Here is a 27,919-nt window from a genome sequence, read left to right as displayed (position 1 = left end):
GTAAGGGGAGAGATGTTGTGCTGGTATTTGATGAAGATATCGGTGCTGCATTAGGCAAAGCCTGTGATGGGGACATTGATAGTGACGCTGTTCACCTTGCACGTGCTGCACACATTGTACATCAACACATGTTCGAAGACTCGGTGCCTTTCAATGGGTCATTTGATGAAAGGTGCCAGGAGAACTCTGTGCCAAAACTTTTGCTTGCCTTAGTAAGCATGGTGCTGGAGGGCCCCAGCATCAAGGACCAAAGCCTGGTGTCTTTGACACCAGCAACACTGGCTATTGCCCAGCTTCTGAAATATAACTGTGTCCAGCACAGGCGAACCCAGAAAAACACGACTCCATCAGACACGATACCTCCCAGAAAACACCTCTTCCAACATACATTGGGCTAATGCTGCATGCAAAAACTCGTAAGAAAGAACTCGTGGACAGACTATTCAATCTCGGCCTCAGCATCTCATATGACCGCATGCTGTGCCTCTCTGCTGAGATGGGGAACAATGTCTGCCAACGCTTTCGCATGGAGCAAGTGGTTTGTGGTTTATCCAACCACCATGCGTGGCAACATATTCACAACTGCTGCTGTGGACAATATTGACCACAATCCGAGTGCAACCACAGCCAAAGACTCATTCCATGGAACAGGAATCTCATTGCTGCAACATCCCACTTGTGCAGATGCTAGAGTAGACCATGGTATTGTCATAATTGGAGGCAATGTTGGCTCGAAGACGGTTGGTGATCCACCACATTTCCATGCTGATGTACCGCCTGTTACATCCAGCATCAAGGAATCTACTGTTCCGGCTACCCATGTCACCTCCCTGCGAAGGAGTAATTTCAAGACCCATACCGAATAACAGTACAGGTGGTTGGAAAACACGAGACATGTCCTTGATGATGACGAAGAAAAGGACTTTGAGAAAATATCATGAGCTGCATACCATGCAAGCCATCAAACCCCTGGTGATGGAATCATCACACCCACTGCCTTACTCCCCCTTTTCCAGGAGTGTGCCCACACTGTGGCTATGATTAAACACTCAATGGATGTGGTGAAGAATGCTATCGAACATCTGAACACAGGCCAAACACCAGTGCTGACATTTGACCAGCCACAAAATGCTCTCGCCAAACAGATCCAATGGAAGTGGCCTGAGAAATATGGAGAAGATCAATTTGTGGTGATGTTCGGTGGTTTCCACATCGAGATGGCAGCTCTGAAGACTGTGGGTGACTGGCTACGTGGAAGTGGATGGTTACAAGCAGAGATTACTACAGCAGGAACAGCAGACTCCTTCCTCCAGGCAGCACATGTTACACGTACAAGAAGGGCACAGCAAATCACAGCTGCTGCCTTATACATTCTGCAACATCGAGCCTATAACCACGACAGTGTTGCCAATACAGAAGATGGAGAGACCCCAGTGAACTTTGATGCCTGGTGTAATGACAGACAACAGAATTGCCCACAGTTTCAGTACTGGGCAACAACAATGGCACTGGAAATTTGCATTCTAATCTATGTGCATTCCATGCGAGAAGCCAATTTTACTAAGTATCTGGATGCACTGACAGGGTGGCCATATCTGGGGCCAGACACTGCTTCCACAGCCTGCACTTCCTTCTCCATGTAGCTGGGGTTGGATAAAGACTGATGATGGTCTTTATCAACCAAATTGGACGACACTTCCTGAAGCATCCAAGACCTGCTATGAGTTGATCTCCTGTGGCTGCAAGAAAGGATGCCGTAACTGCTGCAAGTGCAAAAAGGCTGCACTTAAATGCACAGCTCTCTGCTGGTGTGAAGGAGAATGTCCAAGAAACTAATATACCTAGCAATACGTCAATTTTTACATATGCTGAACTGTTTTAAAGCAATATGCTCAGATATGATCCCATTTTGTGAACATGGCGGCCATTTTGAAAAACGGCGCCCATAAATATTCAGGCCACCACCTGGTGAATATTCTGGCATCGGATCTTGAGCAATTGGCAGCTCTAAAGTGGCTATTAGACACAAACAAAGACATCTGGTAGGCATTATCTATATCGCTAATGCAGCATGGCGGCCATATTGGAAAATGGCCGCTCTGGCCAACATCTATCTATAATTCCAGCAATCTCTGTGTGTATGTTTGTATGTTTGTATGTTTGTATGTATGTTTGCCTGTGACCGCTGTTTCTCGACAACTACCGGTCCGATATACTTGAAACTTGCCAGGTATATTGCTGGGGACCCGAGGATGTGCCTTTTCAAGGTTTGAAATTAATCGGACAAGCAGTTACCGAGCTATGTCCAAAAAACGATTCAACCAATCAGAGAGCAGCGAGCTATCACGTGTGCCGAACGTGGCGAACAGACTCTGCCTCGGACGGCACATTTGAGAGCGTATTCATTTATTTCACGTTTGCAAACTATGTTGGCGCTATGTTGGCGTTAAACTATGTTTTAAAACTAATAAAAACTAATTTGCGATTCATCGTAACTGCGATATACGACCTTCCGGAGCTCCCGTGAGAGCGTGCGCCATTACGGATAGTAATTCAATTAAAAACATAAAAACATTGACCCAATTCAGTCAGAGCGAAGGGCGTTGTTTTAAGCGAAGAGCGTTTTATTTTTCCCCTTAAATTCAGTCGCCGGACGGTGAAAGCTTTTTTTTGGGGGCAGCTACTGGCAGCGACGTATGGCCAATCACAGGACACGTTGTTGTGTCGACGTGCCGTGTTGTTTTCCCTCGCGGTTTGGAATGTTTTTCCTTTTCATTTCTTTTCTCTTCCTTACGGAAGTACGGGCATTTCCTTAAATTTGCGATTCTTTCGCTTTCCTGCGCGTTTGGGCACGCTATGGCGATTTCTTTACCAAACTCCGAAGCCGTTCGCTTTGGACCAAACCATTTCATGTAAATAGAGGGGGGGGGGATTGTCACCGTACTCGCAAGCCGTTCGCTTTGGACCAAACCATTTCATGTAAATAGAGGGGGGGGATATAATTTTAGATATAGATATAGTACGGGCATGCCCTTGTAGGTACAATTTCAAGTGCCTCCATATCTGAAGTTGTTTACCATGTAATTATCTATGTCTGTGCCAATTTTGATGCTTTTATCAAAAAATTAACAATTGGTTTGCTAATCCACTGGACTAGATCAGAAATGTGGATTCCCACACTGCCACATCCTGCTGATACTTGCTCCCGCATGACGTTACTTTCCCGGGTGCCGCACAAACGGCTGCACCGATCGAGATTTAACGGATGTTTATATAAATCGTTTAAAAGAAAAAAAGCCTTCAATTTCCAATATTTAGCCTTTTCATTTGGGCCTCCGAATTGAAGCCCCGCCCATAGGGCGGGTACTGTTGCTAGTTATCATAACACAGCTGTTCTCAAACACACTGGTTCTAGTATTAATGAATTTTTTTTTTTTAAACACATCATAACTCTAATGTCATATAGTTTCAGTATTTTCATTTATTTTGAAATACTTTTTCAACATTTATTTTCAATTTTCAACTGATTCAACTTTATATAATAATATTTTGAATTATGCCGCAGTAGTCCAAAGGTTGTATCATGTACAGGCGAGAAGAATTGCAGACATCTTGTTGCCCAGGGGGCATCTTGACCTTTGTATGGACATGCATATTGTTATGAATTTTGTGGTAGAGTGATATATAGAGTCAGGTAGACCTGTATAGGTAGTGTGCTTCGATTGTAGTGATAGGGAACCCCACATGTAAGAAGTTTGTTTAGGCGGTTTGTTTGCATCTATATATATAAAACACAGTGTGTGTGTGTGTGTGTGTGTGTGTGTGTGTGTGTGTGTGTGTGTGTGTGTGTGTGTGTGTAATGTTACCGATAGACTCCCAAACGGAGAGGCTTACGTGCTTGATATTTGGCATAGACATGGCCATTGAGCCTGGGACGAACATGGCCGAACTCAAAATATTTGACGATCCATATTTTTTATTCATATTTACCTCAGCGCATTTCAGCGCACGGAATCAACGGAATCAGAGCAGGTGGGCACTGATTCGTTCAGAGCGATCACGTGATGACGCTATGAAGCTATGAACGATATGACGCTATGAACGCTATGACGCTATGAAAAAAAAAATCGCTATGACGCTATGAAACGCGATGAACGCTATGACACTATGAACGATATGACACTATGAAAAAAAAAATCGCTCGCTTTGCCAAGGGGCTCGCCCCCCCCCTTCCCCTCCCCTCCCCCTCCCCCTCCCCCGCCCAGCAATGCCGGGTACTTCTGCTAGTATCATATAATACATAATCGTAACAGAATAATATATCATATAAGATATAATCCTTACAGAATAATACATCATATAATATATAATCCTTACAGATATAATCATATATAATCCTTACAGAATACTATATCATATTAAAATTTTAATCCTTACAACATAATATATCATCTATCTATAATTCCAGTAATCTCTGTGTGTCTGTGTGTCTGTGTGTTTGTTTGTTTGTCTGTGACCGCTGTTTCTCGACAACCACGGGTCCGATATACTTGAAACTTGCCAGGTATATTGCTGGGGACCCGAGGATGTGCCTTTTCAAGGTTTCATATTAATCGGACAAGTAGTTACCGAGCTATGGCGATTTCTTTACCAAACTCCGCAAGCTGTTCGCTTTGGACCAAACCATTTCATGTAAATAGAGGGGGGGGGATTCTCACCGTACTCGCAAGCCGTTCGCTTTGGACCAAACCATTTCATGTAAATAGAGGGGGGGGATTGTCACCGTACTCGCAAGCCGTTCGCTTTGGCTTTGCGAATGGACCAAACCATTTCATGTAAATAGAGGGGGGGGGGATATAATTTTAGATATATATATAGTACGGGCATGCCCTAGTATAAAATAATCCTGACATAATATATCGTATAAAATATAATCCTGACAGAATAATATATCATTATCTATCTATCTATAATTCCAGTAATCTCTGTGTGTATGTGTGTGTGTCTGTGTGTGTGTGTGTGTGTGTGTGTGTCTGTGACCGCTGTTTCTCGACAACCACGGGTCCGATATACTTGAAACTTGCCAGGTATATTGCTGGGGACCCGAGGATGTGCCTTTTCAAGGTTTGAAATTAATCGGACAAGTGGTTCCCAAGGTATGGTCACCGTACTCGCAAGCCGTTCGCTTTGGCTTTGCGAATGGACCAAACCATTTCATGTAAATAGAGGGGGGGGGGGGGGGTTCTACCGTACTCGCAAGCCGTTCGCTTTGGCTTTGCGAATGGACCAAACCATTTCATGTAAATAGAGGGGGGGGGGGGGGGTTCTGTGGTCGTTACTGCCACGTGGTTTCAAAGTTTTTTTTTGTTGTTGTTGTTTGCACGCATGTTTTTTTGCACCCACGTACGGGCACGCCCTAGTATATATAAAACACAGTTGGTGTGTGTGTGTGTGTGTGTGTGTAATGTTACCGATAGACTCCTAAACGGAGAGGCTTACATGCTTGATATTTGGCATAGACATGGCCATTGAGCCTGGGACAAACATGGCCGAACTCAAAATATTTGACGATCCATATTTTTTATTCATATTTACCTCAGCGCATTTCAGCGCACGGAATCAACGAAATCAGAGCAGGTGGGCGCTGATTCGCTCAGAGCGATCACGTGATGATGCTATGACGCTGTGAACGCTATGACGCTATGAAAAAAAAAAATCGCTATGACGCTATGACGCTATGAAAAAAAAAATCGCTATGACGCTATGCACGCTATGAAAAAAAAAACCGCTATGACGCTATGAAACGCTATGAACGATATGACGCTATGAAAAAAAAAAAAATCGCTCGCTTTGCCAAGGGGCTCGCTCCCCCCCCCCCCCCCCCCCACTGTTCCCCTCCCCTCCCCTCCCCCGCCCGGCAATGCCGGGTACTTCTGCTAGTAAGTGTATATTTGTGGTCATACGAGGATGGCCTTGTGCTAATTATTGTCGGGATTACGTTAATTCCCCCGTGTGTGAGATCTTGTGATTTATCCTTCATCCCGTAAGGCAACGCACAGACACTAGGCAGGCCCAAAAGCACCACACATACTAATTAAATTCCCCCACAATAAAACTCACCGGAAGCGCAGGCAGGAAGCGCCTACACATTGTGCCAATATGGCAATAAAACATTGTTCAGGCCGAGAGCCACGAGGGAACGGAGGCCTGGCAGCGCGCCAATGGACCAGACGAGTTGACGAGCCAACAAGACCCCGAGTGGTTGAGCTAAGAGCGCGCGCGCGCACACACACACACACACACACACACACACACACACACACACACACACACACACACACACACACACACACACACACGTTTCTCTTCATTTAAATTATTCCCTCATGTGTGTTTTATAAGTCTGGTGTGGGAGCGCTCCATTTTAGGACATTTATTTAACCGGCGCGTTTCCTTGTTATCGGGTTCCGTAAATAAATTCTTTATTATTTTTCCATGTACATTTCAACCCGTTCCCGTTTGAGTTACTTTTCGCAGGGTGAAGACATCAGCGAGGTCGTCCAGGTAAAAGCTTCCAGCTTCTTCTTCTTCTTTCTTCCCCCCACGTGTAGATATAGAATCCACTATTAAACCGAATGCATCGAATTAAAGCTCGATTTGCTATCCGTGATTTCCTGGTCTTCACCGAGTGGAAGCATGTGACAATATATTCAGTTTTCAGACCATTTTATTAACCAAAATACAATTACTAATTTGTCAAGATTATCATTAAAATTCAATGGCATGAAACAGGTGGTGGCAAGTGGTAAAGCATGTGGTGAGGTGGAAAGAACTGAGAAGTGGCCGTGTGCTGTGTGCAGGAAGGGTGTCGGAGTGAACTCCATTCAATGTACAATGTGCGCTGAGTGGGTTCATCAAAAATGTAGTGGTTTGAGAGGGTCATTAACCAGTGTGGCAGCGACATTCAAGTGTAAGGTATGCACAGAGGGAGCTGCAGATGGAGGAAATGTTGAGTTGGATCTTGGAGACAGCGTGAAGCTGGAAGGTGTGAAAACATTTTGCTACCTTGGAGACATGCTGAATGGAGAAGGTGGATCAGACTCGGCAACGGTTGCTCGAGTGAGATGTGCGTGGAAGAAGTTTCGGGAACTGAGTGGCATGCTGACGAGGAGGGGAGTGTCGTTGAAGCTGAAGGGAAAGGTGTATGCTGCATGTCTGAGAAGTGTTATGATTTATGGGAGCGAGACATGGGTAATGAACGTGGAGCAGCAACGAAGGCTGGAAAGGGTGGAAATGTGAATGGTTCGGTGGATGTGCGGAGTATCGTTGAGAGAGAGGAAGACAAATGATGAATTGCGAAAAATGATGGGAATAGAGCCTGTGATTGATGCTGTGAAGAGGAACAGGTTGAGATGGTTTGGTCATGTGTTGAGGAAGGATGAAAGTGACTGGTTGAGAAGAGTGATGGAAATGAATGTAGAAGGAAGTAGAGGACGGGGAAGACCGAGAAAGACTTGGCTAAAGATGGTCGAAGAAGAAATGCGGGCAAGGGGGTTAACAAGGGGAGATGCAGAAAATAGGGCAAAATGGAGAAGATTGTCATGGGGACCGCAAGGCTAACCCCCGCTCTAGCAGGGAAAATGGCCTTACAATGCATGTTGTTTCTTTGTTGTATAATTAAAATTCAAAAACCATTTAAAATTGGACACTATTCCGTTTAGCATTTAAGATGTAACATTTGTGAGGTGTGGGTACACACCTCACCTGGAGTACACCATCATGGTGTACATTTGTGATGATGTGGGTACACCGTCAGCCAGGTGTTTGCATTTATCGGTCGAGGACAGAGGCCGCTGTGCTCGACATGTCCTGCAAACACTCCAAGTGAAGAGTTGGCTGGCTTTCACCCCACCCTGCCATCTGACCAACAGCACCTGCCATCACCTCAGCACCAACAGCACCTCACCTGCCATCTCACCAGAGTGCCGTTCTAGTTATTTTATTGTGTCACCCGCCTTTCCCCTTGCCATTTTCCATTTTGCTCCCTTCCATTCTTCCCCAGAAAAATGCTCCCTTCTTGTCTTATCTCTACTATCTTGTTCTATTCAGTGACAATCGACCCATGGAAAATGTTTCAACTCAAGAGTTGCGCTTGTAGAAGAGCAGGTATGGCGTCTTATTGTGCATTGTGTGCACACCTGATGGAGAAAGAATATTTTCCATGTCATCATCTTTCATGACTGTGACATGTTCATCACTGAAATGGACCCATTTGATTCCACTGTCGCGTCCATGACATTCTTCCCGATGGGCTGCCATTGTAGTTGTCTCAGTGTTGATGTATGTCGCGTAATGTCCATAGTTGAGGTCACGACCCTCGTGTTCAATGACAGCACAGAGTGTGTACTGGGGATCCACATCATCAGCGATGCACTCAGGGGAACACCATCTTCTGAATGAGAGGTGCTCGGGAATGGACATGGCGACCAACAACTTCGATGTTTTACCTTTCCTGCGCAAATACATGAAGGGTAGGATGTTAGGCGAAACACCAACAACTCACAGATATCGGTAGATTTAAAATGGTACTTGCTACTTCCTCGTTTGATGCTTAACATTAACAAAGGACAAAGGACAGAGGACGGACAAACAACCATAGGTTGGCAACCATTGTGCAGGCTGTATGTGACTTATGCCCCCCCCCCCCCAACCCCGCCCCTGCATTGAAGGTCCTTCTAAGGGAACACATGTAACAAAACTCTTAACAAGGTGCAATTAATATTGTTTGATACAAGACAGCCTGCACACACACCATCAAATACCTCTCCATCACAAGTCTATTATGTTGCTGAGTCTCCCTACACTCCCATAATAACAAGCAATGGCCAATGGAAATGACTGACAATTGCCTGTCGGTGTGGGAGTGTTGCAGCTCATGACACAAAATGAAAATGAGCTACAATATCCTCCATATTCTAATTGAAATCGCTTGTAAGCATCCCTGGTCTCATTATTAACGAAGGACGAGCATAAACAGACTGAATATGACAGTAGTTTGGTGGTGAGTGAAGCAATTGCTGGTTTACCTGTCCAGATTGAAGTGCTTGAGGTGTAGCGCTAACATTGAAGGAGGTGTGCAGATCGATGATGAACGACTTGCCATGGCCTTTAACTTGCATGATGAACACACACGCATGTTATCTCCATCAAGGTATTCCTGACGAGCCCAAAAGTTCAACAAATACTGAAGAGGGACTGCCTCGGAGTCGTTATTTTTCCACATGTCTGCAAGCGTTCAGAGAAAGAAGAAAAGACATGCTATCACGAACAGTTTGTTTGTTCCTCATTCGAAAACCGTTGAGAAAAGCATCAAGAAAACAGGAATCTCTAGAAACAACATATCGGTTTTCAATGAGGAAAAAAAACCAACCAACCGGGATGAAAACCAAGTCCAAGTTCGAGAAGGTCTTCATCCTGTGATGTGACATCCCCACATCTTAAGCAACAGGTGGTTGTCTGCATTTGTCCCAAAAACATATTCTGACCTACAGCCGGTGATGAAAAAGAGAAATTTCAATTAATATCATGAGAAAAAGAAAAAGATGAAACTGCATAACTTTCTTTCGGAGTGGTACAGCACAATTTTCATCAAAGTTTAGTGTATTTATCATCCGTTACATCCATTATATCCATTCTTTTCAGCTATCCTGGTTCGCTCACCATTTTCCCTGGAGTTCTGGTATTCACTTCTTGTCTTTTTCCTGGAGGTCTGGTGCTGCTCGCTTCTTGTCTTGAATCCTTCTGTAATTTTTCTTTCCTCTGTGTGGGTTTCGGAATCATCCGTTCCTGCTTTGACAGCCTCCTTTTTGGACTCGCATTCCGGTGCCGCACTGTGCGACGACAAGCAGCACAACTTCCGGAATCTTCGAGCAACTTTCGAAGTGAATTTCCGAAACTGGCTTTTTGTACGCTTTTTAACCGGGCCTCCCTCAAGCGTATCAGAGTCACCATTGACGTTTTCTTGTCCGTCTCTCGCTAGCAATTCAAGTTGCTTCTTCTCATCTGCTAAGATGGCATCAGCAACTTGAACAAGGTGGCTCACTTCTTTCACCTGGTGCAACACAAACTGGAGCACCTCCTGGGTATCCTGCTGTACCATTTCCTTGAACATCGGATTCAATTTCCTGTGAATGTGCACAATTCAACAGTCGTCAGCATCGACACATGGGGATAAGTCGGAATAATTGGTTTCATACTCTAAACCACACTTTCTGCCATCAAATCAAAGATAAGGCATTAATAAATAATTAAACATGACAATAATAATGACATGACAATAATGCAAATGCATAGCAGACCTTAGATAATTAATAATATCAATACAACATTAGATAAATTCCAACCAAACAAACATTAAACAAATTACAAACTTAAGACAAAAAGAAATATAAACAATATGCTGTCAAACCAAAACCAAAACCAAACCAAACCAAAGCTAACTATTTAAATAACTATTAACAACCATTTAACTTTAACTTACTATTAATTAACTACTATATTACTATTACTATTATTACTATTAAGTATTATTATTACTATTACTCGCAGAGTACCCGCCCAACAGGCGACCCTATGGGCGTTCTTGTTCCAAGCGTACAACACATTTTCTGCGATCTCTTATTGGAGGATATTTTCTGCTGATACAACTGATTTGACTTGGATTTCTTGATTATTTCCTTTGGTAATATTGCTGGATCTCTGTTCAACTTAGGTGGCCTTGGTTTTTGAGGCATATCAATTTTCCAGAAAAAACAAACGTCAACCGTCACCCTAGCTAACAATACCCACGACAACCCCACACCTCCCCGCCACCCTCATTCCAAAATCCCCCTTCAACCGTCACCCAAGCTAACAATACCCACGACAACCCCACACCTCCCCGCCACCCTCATTCCAAAATCCCCCTTCAACCGTCACCCTAGCTAACAATACCCACGACAACCCCACACCTCCCCGCCACCCTCATTCCAAAATCCCCCTTCAACCGTCACCCTAGCTAACAATACCCACGACAACCCCACACCTCCCCTCCACCATCTCCTCAAAATCTCCCTTCAACAGTCACCCCAGCTTACAATACCCACGACAACCCCACACCTCCCCTCCACCATCTCCTCAAAATTCCCTTCAACCATCACCCGAGCTAACAATACCCACGACAACTCCGCACCACTCTCTTTCCTCCCCTCCACCATGTCTTCACAAACTCCCATCAACCATCACCCCAGCTAACAATACCCATGACAACCCCATACCTCCACTCCCTACCCTACCCTTCACTTTGCGATTCACAAATAAAATAAAATCTCCTTCAAATTAGACTGTGATTGATTGTCAATGGTTTTCAGAAGAAATAAAAATTGGGTTCCCCTTTAAGGGTCTTTTTGGTCTTTTGGGTGTTTTGGTCTTCAGAGTCTTTCGGGTCTTTTGTGTCTTTAGGGTTTTTGGGTCTTGGAGACCTTTTGGGTCTTTTCAGTCTTTGGGGTATTTTGGGTCTTTTAGGTATTTTTAGTCTTTGGGGTCTTTTAGGTCTTTGGGGTATTTTAAATATTTTGGGTCTTTGGGGTCTTTTAGGTCTTCAGGGTCTTTTCAGTCTTTGGGATATTTTAGGTCTTCGAGGTCTTTTGGGTCTTTGGGTATTTGGGGTCTGTTCAGTCTTTGGGGTATTTTGGGTCTTCGAGGCCTTTTGGGTGTTTTCAGTCTTTTGGGTCTTTGGGGTCTTTTCAGTCTTTGGGGGGTCTTTTCAGTCTTTGGGGTATTTTGGGTCTTTGGGGCCTTTTGCGTCTTTGGGGTGTTTTTAGTCTTTTCAGTCTTTGGGGTCTTTTGGGGTATTTAGGGTCCTTGGGGTATTTTGGGTTCTCGGGGTCTTCTCGGTATTTTGAGTCCTCGGGGAGGGGGTCTTTTGGGTCTGTTGGGTACTTTAGGTTAAGTATTTCAGGTTTCATTTGTGGGTGGATTCAGGTCAGCTGTCCAACCAATGGGTGAAGCCCACACCCCTTTTCCCCACTCCATTTACCCCCACAATCCCCCTTCAACTGTCGCCCTAGCTAACAATACTCATGACCCCCTTACCCTCCTTCCCCATTCCATCACAACCCCCCATCAGCCATCAACCAATGGGTGAAGTGCGGACATACATACATACATACATACATACATACACATTTGCTCCATTATATACAGATTATTAGTTTATTTAACTATTAACTAACTATTTAATAAGTTACTCATAACTTTAACGACTTTAATTTATTGAAAGTTTAAAGCTATTAAACCAAATTAAGATGAGACAAGTCAGGAGATGACGATGGTTCACGAGCGAGTTCACGAATGATTCAATGACAAAGGACGGACTATAACCGAAACAAGTACAGATACATTCAAAGTACACCGCCCCCATGCCAAATAATTAAATATCCGACAGCGCGGCATTGCTGGGACGCCTCCGGCGCCCGGCAATACCGCAGTGCAGCTCATAGAGACTGCATTGGGAGGGAGAGGTGTACACTAATTGATTGATTTTTTTTTTTTTTTTTTGTATACTGAATCGAGGCTCGTGAAAGAGCTAACAACCGCGAGGGAAAGACAGCACAGGGGACCACGAGGGAAAGACAGCACAGGGGACCACGAGGGAAAGACAGCACAGGGGGACCACGAGGGAAAGACAGCACACAGGGGGACCACGAGGGAAAGACAGCACAGGGGGACCACGACGGAAAGACAGCACAGGGGGACCACGACGGAAAGACAGTACAGGGGGACCACGAGGGAAAGACATTACAGGGGGACCACGAGGGAAAGACAGTACAGGGGGACCACGAGGGAAAGTGTCTTTTGGGGTTTTGTGGTATTTTGTGTATTTAAGAGTCTTTGGGATTTTTGGGTCTTTTGGGTCTTCAGGGTCTTCTGGGTCTTTGGGGGTATTTTGGGTCCTCAGAATCTTTTGGGTCTTTAACAGACTTCAGGGTAAATTAATTAATTTAATTGTATAATTGATTAATTGTATAATTAAAATCAATAAATAATAATCGTAAAATATTTTCTTAATCAATTGGCTAATAGCATAACTAAACCACTCGTGTTTCATCGAAGATGTATCTTATAGAAATTTAATTAAATGTCATTAATAAAAAAATAAATGATTAATTGATTAATCAATAAATAATTAAATCGATTAAATGATTAATCAATAAATCAAATATATCCTTGATAGCCACATCACTTGGTCACTGTCATGTCCAAATATTAGCTTCCTCGTTCAAAAGGTGCCTGAGATATTGGCCAAATGAGAAAGAAAATAAATAAATAATAGTCATTAAAAAATTAAATTATTAATCAATTCGGTCACAGAACACACAAACCACCACCATTTCATCAGAATCTGTAAGTGGGAAAATAAATTTTAAAAGTAATTAATCGAATAATTAAATAATTAATCGATTAATTGATTAATTAATAAATTAAAAATAGCCTTTGCAGCCAAATCACCTGGTCATTGGCATGTCCAAATATCAGCTTCCTAACTCAAAAGGTGCCTGAGTTAATGGTCAGAAGAGAAAGGAAATTTGATTAATTAAATAAGTCCTTAATTAATCGCTAATAATTAAATAACTCCTCAATTATTTGATTAATCAAAAAACAAAAAATACCGTTTTTGACAAAGGACTTGCTCACTATTGTGCCAAAATTTCAGCTTCCTAGCTCAAAGGATGGCTGAGATATCACCTGGACAAACAAACAAGAAAGAAAGAAAACAAGAAAACAAGTACACATACATTCAAAGTACACCGCCCCATGCCAAATAATTAAATATGCTGCAGCGCGGCATTGCCGGGGCGCCTCCGGCGCCCGGCAATACCGCAGTGCAGCTCATTGAGGCTGCATTGGGAGGGAGAGGTGTACACTAATTGATTGATTAATTGTATAATTAAAATCAATAAAAGATTATCACAAAATATTTTCATAATCAATTGGCTAATCGCATAACTAAACCACTAGTGCTTCATCCGAAGATGTATCTTTTAGAAATTTAATTAAATAAGTCATTTATAAAAAATTAAATAATTAATTGATTACTCAATAAATAATTAATCGATTAATCAATAAATACTTAATAGATGAAATGATTAATCAATAAATCAAAAATATCCTTGATAGCCACATCACTTGGTCACTCATGTCCAAATATTAGCTTCCCAGCTCAAAAGGTGCCTGAGATATTGGCCAAATGAGAAAGAAAATAAATAAATGATTAATAATGAAAATAAATAAATAATAATCATAAAAAAATTAAATTATTAATCAATTTGGTCAGAGAACACATAAACTACCACTATTTCATCAGAATCTGTAACTTAAAAAAAAAAAATTTTTTTGTCATTAATCGAATAATTAAATAATTAATCGATTAATTGATTAATTAATAAATCAAAAATATCCTTTGCAGCCAAATCACCTGGTCATTGGCATGTCCAAATATCAGCTTCCTAACTCAAAAGGTGCCTGAGTTAATAATGGTCAGAAGATAAATGAAATGTAATTAATTAAATAAGTACTTAATTAAACGCTAATAATTAAATAACTCCTCAATTAATTGATTATTCAAAAAACAAAAAATACCGTATTTGACAAAGGACTTGCTCACTACTGTGCCGAAATTTCAGCTTCCTAGCTCAAAGGATGGCTGAGATATCGTCCGGACAAGAAAACAAACAAGAAACCAGAGTGAAAACTGAGTACTCTCTTTCAGCGTGCGTCACTGCCGAGCCCCCTTCGGTGCCCGGCAATGACGATTTGCAATGCCTGGAGGTGGCATAGGAAAGGAGCGGTGTACAACAAGTACACATACATTCAAAGTACACCGCCCCCATGCCAAATAATTAAATATCCTACAGAGCGGCATTGCCGGGGCGCCTCTGGCGCCCGGCAATACCACAGTGCAGCTCATTGAGGCTGCATTGGGAGGCAGAGGTGTACGCTAATTGATTGATTAATTGTATAATTAAAATCAATAAAAGATTATCACAAAATATTTTCATAATCAATTGGCTAATCGCATAACTAAACCACTAGTGCTTCATCTGAAGATGTATCTTTTAGAAATTTAATTAAATAAGTCATTTATAAAAAATTAAATAATTAATTGATTACTCAATAAATAATTAATCGATTAATCAATAAATAATTAATAGATGAAATGATTAATCAATAAATCAAAAATATCCTTGATAGCCACATCACTTGGTCACTTATGTCCAAATATTAGCTTCCCAGCTCAAAAGGTGCCTGAGATATTGGCCAAATGAGAAAGAAAATAAATAAATGATTAATAATGAAAATAAATAAATAATAATCATAAAAAAATTAAATTGGTAATCAATTTGGTCAGAGAACACATAAACTACCACTATTTCATCAGAATCTGTAACTTAAAAAAAAAAATTTTTTGGGTCATTAATCGAATAATTAAATAATTAATCGATTAATTGATTAATTAATAAATCAAAAATATCCTTTGCAGCCAAATCACCTGGTCATTGGCATGTCCAAATATCAGCTTCCTAACTCAAAAGGTGCCTGAGTTAATAATGGTCAGAAGAGAAATGAAATTTAATTAATTAAATAAGTACTTAATTAAACGCTAATAATTAAATAACTCCTCAATTAATTGATTATTCAAAAAACAAAAAATACCGTATTTGACAAAGGACTTGCTCACGACTGTGCCGAAATTTCAGCTTCCTAGCTCAAAGGATGGCTGAGATATCGTCCGGACAACCAAGAAAACAAACAAACAAGAAACCAGAGTGAAAACTGAGTACTCTCTTTCAGCGTGCGTCACTGCCGAGCCCCCTTCGGTGCCCAGCAATGACGATTTGCAATGCCTGGAGATGGCATAGGAAAGGAGCGGTGTACAACAGAGTGAAAACTGAGTACTCCCTTTCAGCGTGCGTCACTGCTGAGCCCTCTTCGGTGCCCGGCAATGACGTTTTGCAGCGCCTTGAGATGGCATAGGAAAGGAGCGTACAACAGGCCCAGACAGGCCAGGCCCGGAAAAGTCAAAATGAAGGTTACCAACCTTGAAATGAGATAGAAAATAATGTATCATCAGTTATGAGGTTAGTTAGCTACACAACACCGAAAATTTGGTTCGATTCCGAAAACTTTGAAAATTTGACCTTTGTGACCTACAAAGGTCAAAAGTCGAAGATTCTGAAATTTGTTGGAAAACTTTCATTTCATGATGTATGTGATAATATAAGATGATGTACGACATTTCACCATATCAGGAAGCGAACAATGTCATAAAACCATCAAAAATCAACTTTTCTAAATTTTGTAACCTTGGGACGAAAATGAAAAATCGAGCTCCGTGGGGCTAGACACATGACATTGGCCGAACCAAATACCGAAAGCCCTGTCAGATTCCACCAAACCCCTCGGAGAATATGTAGCTTGAACTCGATTACCCCCTAAAAAGACATCTTTTTCAGGCGTGGATCTGCCCACAATGGGCGCAATACGCCCACTCTAGGCAGGACACAACTAGATCATGATATCAACCTCCCACCCAACTTTCATCAAGATCGGATGATATCATCGGGTAGTTATGCTGCGGACCGACAGAGACAGACAGACACACACCCATGACGAATATAGTGGTCACTGTTTGGTAACTCGTGAACCAATAGCAAACTTAGATTTTTTTTTATTTATTTTTTTTTGTATACTGAATCGAGGCTCGTGAAAGAGCTGACAACCACGAGGGAAAGACAGCACAGGGGAGATGATGTGAAGACATGCATTTAGCTTGAATCAAAGTCCTATATCCAACCGACAATGACAAAAACCTGACTTGAATTTCAATGGACACTATCATCTCCCAATAATCTCACCTGAGTGCACCAAGAAGTTTGCATAATTCGAAGGAACAATCCGACGTCGATGTAGAAGAACACGAGTCGTACTGGAAAGAATCACTTTGTTCACTCTCGCGTTCTTCACTCTCGCGTTCTTCACTCTCGCGTTCTTCACTCTCGCGTTCTTCACTCTCGCGTTCTTCACTCTCGCGTTCTTCACTCTCGCGTTTTTCACTCTCGCGTTTTTCACTCTCGCGTTCTTCACTCTCGCGTTCTTCACTCTCGCGTTCTTCACTCTCGCGTTCTTCACTCTCGCGTTCTTCACTCTCGCGTTCTTCTCTCTCGCGTTCTTCACTCTCGCGTTCTTCACTCTTGCTTTCTTCACTCTTGCTTTCTTCACTCTCGCTTTCATCCAGAAAGCCCAAGTGATTGTGAAAATATTTTCGAATCTCCTCTTCCTGAAAAATCCTGGCAATATATTCATCATGCAAAGTGTCTCCATGGGATGTCATATGGGCAGCATCTCGAGAATGTTCCTGTCTCTGTATGAAGGATGAAAGAGTGGTTCGATCCCCCACAGAGGTTGCACCATGGCTGCCGGTTTTCTTCTTTCCAGGAGAGCTTTCCAAGCTCCGTGGATTGGCCATGTGTTGCAGCACATCAACGAGACTTTGTACAAAGTCCAGCTGGTGTGCTGCAGTTTCCTGCAAAATAGAGAAATACACAGGGAAGAACAACATCGATTACAGTGTAGATGGTACAGACATGAAATCTAGATCATGGAGAAAGTTTACAATTCAAATCAGATAAAACGAGCAAGGTTTTCACATAGTACCATCCTTTCAATGAAGAAAGGTCCAATGGAAATAGGAAGTGCGATTCATTTCCAGGTGGTTAAAACATATTGCCAGGAGGAAGCAAGAAAAACAAAAACACATATTGGTGGCCAATACATACCTGGTCGTGTAAAGGTACTTTGCTCAGAATGAGTTCTCTGTTCTTCCTCGAGAGTTCAGCAATCTCTCTCAGATCAGAATTTAGAAAGGCACAATGAAATAGCACCTGGAATAGAAAATATCAACGAGGTCATTCTGATCGATTTCTTGCTCATGGCCATTTTAAAAAAACAGTCCTATACGTTTAAAGGGTGAAGTCCCACCTGCAGGATACTGTTGAGGAAACAGGTGTTTCCCAGGTTCGCTAGGCCGGTGAACTGTGGACCATCGCTCCCCACACTCTCCCCGCTCTTCTCTCCATCTGAGGCTTCGGACGGCCTGCGAACATCATTGCCACATTATTACGCTTATAGGTTCATATGAATGAATCAGTTTCACATGTTCATTTATTATTATTCTCTCTTTAATAGGATGATAAGCCTGGTGTAGGCTTAGCGGTTAGGGTGCCGGCTTGGGATCCTAGGATCTTGGGTTCACCCCGGTTGATTTCTGAATTAACGCCAGCGGGTTCGACTCGGCCTGTCATCCTTCCGAGGTCGGCAAATTGAGTACCAGTTCACTGGTAATTCCGTGTGTGTCGCAAGAGGCGAACAACAGGGTTGGCGGCAGGAAGGGCATCCGGCCATAAAACATTGCTTCAAAAAGGGGACGACGGTGCCCGAAAAGGCCCACCCCTTCTCTGTGAGGAAAAATGGCCTCTGAAGGTGGTTCTTTAATAGGATGATAACTGCATCCAAGGAATGACAGACAATTCATAACCGCTTTGATGAGGAGGTAATTATCATCACCATCTTGTATTGTACGGCTATCACAAGGATTTCGATGAGTATCACGTGGTATCGTAATTCTGAACCAACACTAGACATGTTAATATACACAAACCTAGAGTGAAGTTGATGGCGCCATAGCAAATCCAACCCAATATCATATTTCCACAACAATGACCCAATATTTTGAGTTTTAAAAAATTTCCCTGTTTTGACCCCTGTGACCCCGATTCTCCCAACCCCAGGGGCATGTAGCAGAGGTCAAATCCCAAAAAGATCGTTATATATTTAATGTGTTCCCCAATGTTGATTGCACATACAAAGTTCCATTTAAAAAGGTTTTAAAATATGCCCGTAATTGCATTTTTCAGGATTTGACCTTTTGACCCCACCCAGAGCTACCAAGTTTGGTGAATTTCTGACCACCCGTTTAGGAGGAGATAGCGTGACAGATGGACAGAAAGACGGACTACAATATATCCCTGTTTTTTTTTCACAAAGCGTGGGTATAACTGCTGCTGGTACTGTTAACACATTATACTAACTCGATGTTATTCATAGAATACTTTCCCCACACAATCAACTTGGTGCGAGCCAACCCTTCTGTTTTTAACGGTTATTTTTCTTTGATCCAATATGGCTGCCAGACCACGTGACCGATGACATCACATATTTACATTCTCCAATATAATTGTTGCATAGATCACACTCAATAAATTTCAAACTGATCGGAGTAAGCTTTGTACTTGCCAAATTATGACGTTAGAATTAATAAGGCACCAATTATGTTATCGTTACCAACACTTATTCCCAATGGGGAGTTCTTTAAAATGAGCCATGTTTCAATGTTTTCCATGGAGCAGTTTTGGAGTTATGCAACGCAACGTTGTTGTTTGCAACGTTGCAACGTTGTTTGCAATGCAACGTTGTTTGGTTTTTCCAAGATGGTGCCTGTACCATGTGACCTATGACATCATAATTTATCATTAAAAAATTCTTCAGGAGGAGGCGCTCGTACGGTGAAAATTCCGTGTCCATTGGACCACCAGTTGCAGAGAAAGAAAAAAAATTCATACTGATCGGATCAAGCCTTGTACTTGTCGAATTACGACGTCAGAATGAAGGCACCGATGACATCATCATTAACATAACTTATTCCCCATGTGGAGTACTTGACACAGCCATATTTCAATTTTTTCATGGAGCAGTTTCGGAGATAGAGGTGCAACGTTTTTCCAGGATGGCGACAGTGCTATGTGACCGACGACGTCATCCTTATCGCGAAAAAATAATCGACAGGACGAGACGCTCCTACTGTCTGCAGTAGTTTCTGGATTACGCTTTTTCCGAAAATGCCGCCGAAAAAGAGACCTCCGCAACCACAGTCTGATGGGCAAAGTACAAAACCATTCTTTATAGGTACCAGCAGTGGTTCTATCAGTGAGGACAACCAGGATGATCCAGCGAGTGACCGTGTACAGCGCGAAAACGGGACAGTGGCCAGGGCCGCCACAGTGCAGACAACTACTTCCGGCAAAACTTTAATAACGTTTCAAGACAGCTGGGTCCTTAAATTTGGAGACTGGCTGAGATATGATGCCGATCACAACAAAATGTATTGTTCACTGTGCAGATCGGAGAAGTTAGTCAACAGTCTAAGTCAAGGTACAAATAATTTCAAAACGACTACAATAACCCGACATATGTCGTCATCTGATCACCAACGAGCGATTGCAGCACCACTGGCGAGAAGAAATCTTCAGCTCACGGTTGAGGGGGCTAAATCAGAAGAAGAGGAAAGTATTTTGACGTGTCTGAAAGTGGTGCATTGGATGTCGAAGGAAGCAATTGCCCTGCCTAAGTATTACAGCTTGCTGACCTTGTTGTCACAGCTTAATACCCCAAATCTGGAGAATTTAAAAGTGAACAAACGTGTGACATATACAACAACAACAACAACATGCATTTTAAGGCCATGTTCCCTGCTAGAGCGGGGGTTAGCCTTGCGGTCCCCATGACAATCTTCTCCATTTTGCCCTATTTTCTGCATCTCTCCTTGTTAACCCCCTTGCCCGCATTTCTTCTTCCACCATCTTTAGCCAAGTCTTTCTCGGTCTTCCCCGTCCTCTACTTCCTTCGACATTAACTTCCATCACTCTTCTCAACCAGTCACTTTCATCCTTCCTCAATACATGACCAAACCATCTCAACCTGTTCCTCTTCACAGCATCAATCACAGGCAATATTCCCATCATCTTTCGCAATTCATCATTTGTCTTCCTCTCTCTCAACGATACTCCACACATCCATCGAACCATTCGCATTTCCACCCTTTCCAGCCTTCGTTGCTGCTCTACGTTCATTACCCATGTCTCGCTCCCATAAATCATAACACTTCTCACACATGCAGCATACACCTTTCCCTTCAGCTTCAGCGACACTCTCCTCCTCATCAGCACGCCACTCAGTTCCCGAAACTTCTTCCATGCACATCGCACTCGAGCAACCGTTGCCGAGTCTGATCCACCTTCTCCATTCAGCATGTCTCCGAGGTAGCAAAATGTTTTCACACCTTCCAGCTTCACGCCGTCTCCAAGATCCAACTCAACATTTCCTCCATCTGCAGCTCCCTCTGTGCACACCTTACATTTGAATGTAGCTGCCACACTGGTTAATGACCCTCTCAGACCACTACATTTTTGATGAACCCACTCAGCACACATTGTACATTGAATGGAGTTCACCCCGACACCCTTCCTACACACAGCACACGGCCACTTCCCAGTTCTTTCCACCTCACCACTTGCCATCACCTTTGTCTTTCCGATATTCACCTTCAGACCTTTTGTCTCCATACATTCCTTCCACTTGTTCATCTTTTCCTTCAGTCCATCCATACTTTCCGCAATCAACACCAGATCATCTGCATACAACAACTCCCACGGTAAACCCTCCTTTACGGTCTGAGCCAGCACCTCCATCACAGCTACAAATAGTAGTGGACTTAGTACCGACCCCTGATGCACTCCCACCTTCACCTCAAACTCACCACTGTTCCCGTCCTTCGTCCTTACAGCTGTGCGTGCTCTTTTGTACATTGCCATCACTACTCTGATCAACCATTCCTCCACTCCTAACTTCCTCAATGCCCATGTCAATACTTTGCGTGGAACCCTATCAAATGCTTTCTCCAGATCAACAAACCCAAAAAACAACTTCTTCCTCTTATCCATGTACTTCTCCTGCAACTGCCTCACAATGAAAAGCGCATCTGTCATTCCTCTTCCTGGCATAAATCCAAACTGCATTTCGTCGATCTTCACTTTTTTCCTTATCCTCCTCTCCAACACCCTTTCCAATACCTTCATTCCATGCTCCAATAACTTTATCGCTCGGTACGAGCCACACTCCAGAGGGTCACCTTTCCCCTTGTATAGAGGGACGAGGGTACTCAGTTCAATGGAACTCAGATCCAATGGAATGCGGCCTTCTTTCACCACCAAATTACAGATCTCTGTCATTCTCTTCACACCCCAACTTCCTGCTGCCTTCAACATATCTCCCACAACTCCCGTCGGCCCTCCCGCTTTTCCACTCTTCATTGCTTTTATCGCTTCCTCAACTTCCTTCTCAGTTATCTTCTCTGCCGGTCCTAAAACTGGGTTACTCTCTATGTTGCCATCCCATTCATTCTCTGTATTCAACAGCATTTCCATATATCTTTTCCATCTTCCTTTAATTCCATCTGGGTCGACAACGATTTGTCCCACTTCATCCTTCAAGCAACTCACCCCCATCACATCACACCTCTCTTTCGCTATCTGCTTTGCAATCCTGAATACTGCTTTCTGACCCTCTTCCGAATCCAAGCGTTCTCCGAACATTTTCCTACATGCCTCCTGCGCCTTTGCTACCTCTTTCTTTGCAGCCTTCCTGGCTGCCTTATAACTTTCATGCTCTGCTGTTTCTGCTCCCGTACCCTTCGCCTTCTGCCACTCTTTGAACTTCTTCCTCTTCTCGTCAATCCTCTTTCCAACCTCAACATCCCACCACCATGTTTCCGAGTGCCTCGGTGGTCCTTTTGTCCATCCACATACCTCACCAACGGCTCCCAACAGACTAGCTTTCATTGACATCCAACCACTTTCAAGCTCAACCACATCATCCTCTACCCTACTCAGCCTCTCTTTTAATGCCTCCCTTACTGTCACCTCTTTCAACCTCCACACCTTCATTCTCGGTTGGTACTTCATCCGCCGAGCTCTCCTCGCACCTTTCACCCTTATGTCGCAGACAACCAAGTGGTGCTGTGAAACAGCCTCCTCCCCCGGGATCACCTTTGTGTCTCGGAGGTGCCCCCTATCTCGCCGACGCACCATCAGGTAGTCAACGGTTGTCGTCGACCCACCTGACGTGTATGTAACAAGCTTATTGTCCTCTTTCTGGAACTGAGTATTACAAATCAACAAATCAGCTCCATCAGCAAACTCCAAAATCCTTTTACCTTCTCCATTTCTCACACCATATCCGTAACCCCCATGAACTCCCTCAAAACCATCCATACACCTTCCCACATGTCCATTCAGGTCTCCTCCCACCACAACAACTTCCTCATCTTTCACGTTTTCCATCAGCTTCTCTATCGCACACCAGAACTTGTCCTTCTCTTCATCGCTTCGACCAACCTGCGGAGCATATCCCGAGATGACGTTCACCAAGAGCTTTCCAATCATCATTTTCACCATCATCAACCTATCACTCACTCTAGTCACACTCACCACACTGTCTACAAACTACTCAGAAAACAGGACACCAACACCATTCACGCCCTCCGGGCACCCTTGCCACACAAACTTGTATTTCTGTCCCTGCCTACCCTTCACCATTCTCACACCACTTCCCTTCCATCTCGTCTCTTGCACACAACATATGTCCACTCTTCTTCTGACCAATACTTCCACCACTTCTCCTGATCTCCCTGTCATTGTCCCCACATTCCATCTCCCAAACCTCAGAAACCGTGACATATGCGAGTTATAAATCAGCCTGTGGTTTTCTGGATGCCATTTGCACAACAATTGACAAATCCGTAAGCGAGAAGCTCCACAAGTCACCTGCCATTACTGTTATGACGGACGAGAGTACAGACAATCTATCTTCAGGGAGGCGGACATTGTCATGTGATCAAACAACATGACTTTTGATGTTTTCAATCAGTATTATTAAATGTGATCAAATGTGCTAATTCATGGCAACTTATGTGTTAAACTTAACTCTGGCATGGTTACTCATTTACGCATTAAAAGCCACAGGGAGTGAGATAGTCTGTTTCAATACACAAGTCATTGTCACACAAGTCATGTCAGTCAATCACACAATCATTTTTTATGATTTATTATTTATTTATTTTCATTAATATTTATTTATTTATTTAATTTCTCATCTGGGCAATATCTCAGGCACCTTTTGAGCTAGCAAGCTGATATTTGGACACGACAGTGACCATGTGATGTGGATATAAAGGATATCTTTGATTTATTGATCAATTAATCGATTTATTATTCATTGATTAATCAATAATTTTTATTTAATTTTTTGATTAATTGATTTAATTACCTTTCAAAAAGTTACACCTAAGGATGAAACATTGGTGGTTGAGGTATGCTATTAGCCGATTAAGAAATTAATTATTTTATGATTATTATATTGTTACGGGCATCGAGGATGAGGGCCTGAGTCCCAAACGTGACTCCCGAATAAGAGTAAGTGTGTTGTAGGGTGACTAATGTCAGCGACCCCAAGTGACGTGGCAAGTCCTATCCCCAACCCGCCGGGCCGAGGCCCGCAAGCTGGCCGAGCGGTTTTGGGAAAGCTTGAACTTTTGGTTTCGTGCAAGGAGTTTAAACTGCCACATTCAGCTCAGGGGAGTTTGCAACCTGATCCGAAAAAGGTCAATCAAACAAAATGAAATAATCAATTCACTTCAAATAATGCAAAACGATACAATAATCAAATCATATAAGTACAAGTAATAAGTATGACAGACTTAATTAATTAATAATCATAATGACAGACTGAAACAATTAACACAAGCCACGCCACATACAGATACAACTGATATGATTTGTGGCCACGCCACATACATATTATGAAAGGCCGACACAACATCCACACACAACACTCTATCTGGGTAAGGTAAGGTAAGGTAAGGTAAGGAATAAAATAATAATCGCAGGGAATTTAAATAAAATGTGATTTGAGGATGGAATGGGGTTCAGGTCTGTTTGAAGAGCAGCTTACTCAACATTCGTCAGAGCAGGATTGGCGGGAACCAAGGTTCACCAACGTTCTGCAATCCCCCTCTCCTTTCATCAACCTCCACGAGCAAGGATCGCGTTTTCACCACCCTGCCAAGAGCCGCTCTTCTTCTTTCCTCCATCCTCCCCCACTTTCTATTCCTTCTGGAACAGCTTTTGGTTTCCGAGGAATAGTCAGGTTCACTATGTTTTTTCGTTCAAAATTTTGGTAGATTAGCAAAACTACATTTTTGGAATATTCAGAACATGAGGAATCCAAAAATTAGTGTTTACATTTGCGTAGACACCTTTGCGAAAATGACACTCAGGACAGTGATGAAGATCTGTAAAAGCATATTCCTGAACGGTATAGACCTCGTAGATCCTGTGTATAGGACTTATAGTTCAATCTGATACTACCTATAACTTCCTATAACTTAAAAGGACTTGCAATATCATGTATTATGTGATACAGTTATATCACAAATATAAAGACAATGGTTTTCAATCACCTTTGTTTGTTGCTTTTCTATAATCCTGAGCACTATTTTGAGGCCTTTATTGGATTCCTTAACCCAGAAAACATAGGATTAGCATATTTAATTAAGTCTCTAGGTTGACTATAAGCTGAGATCGCGCAAAATATGTATTTTATGGCGGCCATTTTCAAAATCCAAAATGGCGGCCATGCAGGTGTCTGTGCAAATGCCAACATTGATTTTCAGATTCTCCATGCTCTGAAGATTCCAAAAATGTACAGGTTTGCTAATCCCAAAATTTTGAAAGAAATTATATTTGTTAACATAGTGAACCTGACTATCTTCATCACTGTCCTGAGTGTCATTTTCGCAAAGGTGTCGACGCAAATGTAAACATTAATTTTTGGAATTCCTCATGCTCTGAATATTTCAAAAATGTATAGTTTTGCTAATCTACCAAAATTTTGAACGAAATAATATTTGTTAACATAGTGAACCTGACTACAACAGCGACTTCTTCAGGCACACTACTTTTGCTAGATCCTTGTAAATCTGCCTCACAAAGTCCAGGAAACGGTAAATCTGCCTCACAAAATGTAGGACACGGCAAATCTGCCTCACAAAGTCCAGGAAACGGTAAACCAGCAAAGCCTCGACGCCGGCCGCGTTTCTTCCTCTTCCTCTCACTTTTCCTGCCCTTTTTTTGCTTCTCAGAAAATTGGTTGAATCCTTCCCAAAGCTGTTTTTGTGCAACACCACCAACAGTCAAAATCACGTGGCGTAAAGGGAATCGGTGATTCGGTATGGGGTAAACGTTAAGAAAAAGGAAAAATAAATACGAAAATGTCCTATTTGGGGAACCACAACCGAACTGACACCGCTATGCAACACACCCCAAACAACACACCTCCCAAATGACCAACATTCCCACAAACGTAACAATATCTTTATTTTAATTTCACAATTAATCCATCAGTTATCGTACACCTCCCCGGATGTTATTTATTTCGTTGCCATGGGGGCAGTGTACATTGAATGTACCTGTACTTGTCGCGTTGTGTTTTTTGTATCGACACACACTTTTCCCATTCAGCGTGCACTCCCTTCTCCCCACGCCGTTGACACCTTGTCGATGGTTCGTTGTGATCGACTTGAACTTCTGGTGCAGCTTCAATATCCGGTCGCGATGACAAGTCAGATCTTTTACTTCTGCCGACCCTGGAACAGCGAGCTCCCTGAGAGGAAACATCATCATCACATTAAACAGCTGATATCACAAACAGTTGCGGACAATTTTACAGCATTTATAGGATGATTGACAGTTGGATTTCCCTTCACCACACAAAACATGTCAATTTTGAACGATAGGTGGACCAACGGATAGGTGGACAGGAATGTGACACACCGACGGACGAACTGGCGTGTGATTACATAGAAGATGTCATGCATTGAAAATCGGTAATAGTTGTCTCAACTCACCATTATGCTGCAGTTTGTATTCGCTTCAACAATAAAAACGTCTCCACCACGAAGTTTAAACGTATAAGCTTGTTACCAAGAGCAAAGTGAATAGTTTTACCCACTCGACACACACGAGCTCCACAAAACACGTCCGTTGCTGAGGCTCCTGTGACGCAACAATCACATTGTGTATTGCTGCTACCATGGCAACAATAGCGCAACGGTTTTGTGTATTGCTGCTACCATGGCAACAATAGCGCAACGGTTTTGTGTGGAATCACAAAGTGCAGATACCAATTCTTCATGGTTGTAAAATTAATTACCTGTAAAATTTCTCTATATTCTGGTTCATGAACATTATTGTGCTCATCAGTGTAAAAAGAGGAAAATTTGGAGCCTGGAGGAGGGTGGAGAGTTGTCAAGGGAGACGAGGGAGGAGCAAGTGCTGTGGGTTCGGTGTGTTGTAGGTCGGCAAGGTTGCCATTGTTAACTAGAGTTTCAGGAATGACATGACGTCACCTGTGATGATGACTCGGTTACAAAACTGGGACATTATTACGGCACTGGAATCTCTATGAAGCTGTGTCTCTCGGCTTATCACTTCACCATCGCAGACAGGGTGGTGGTCTCTCTGTCTTCTACCACCTCTTTCTAGTCTTGAACCCTCCTTTCGTTCGAAACTTTCCCCTCTACCTCCCCGCCCTCCAACCCCCCCCCCCCAGCCCCCTTCCAGGTTTCTGTAGGGCTCACACGGTCCACTTGAACCTCCTTCTGGTGTACGACCAAATCCAGGGTCACTGCTCACCTCCACTCATTTGTTCCTCTTTTTTTCCTGCCTGTGGACCAACTTCCGGATCCTCTTTAAGCTCATTCTTCCCTCCAGGTCTTCAAGACAGCTGTTCACCACCATCCCCAATACAAAACTGTCATATTCTGTATCCTCATCAACCCTACACCTCCAACCACACCCCAATCCCTCCTCCTTCCAAGTTTCCAGTTTTCCCTCCTTGAAGGTTCGTGTATTTCTGTTTCCATCTTGTC

The sequence above is a fragment of the Myxine glutinosa genome, chromosome 6 (assembly GCF_964187855.1).
Source record: "Myxine glutinosa chromosome 6, kmMyxGlut1.1, whole genome shotgun sequence".
NCBI classification, from domain to species: Eukaryota; Metazoa; Chordata; class Myxini; order Myxiniformes; family Myxinidae; genus Myxine; species Myxine glutinosa.
This window is presented reverse-complemented; position numbering follows the sequence as displayed.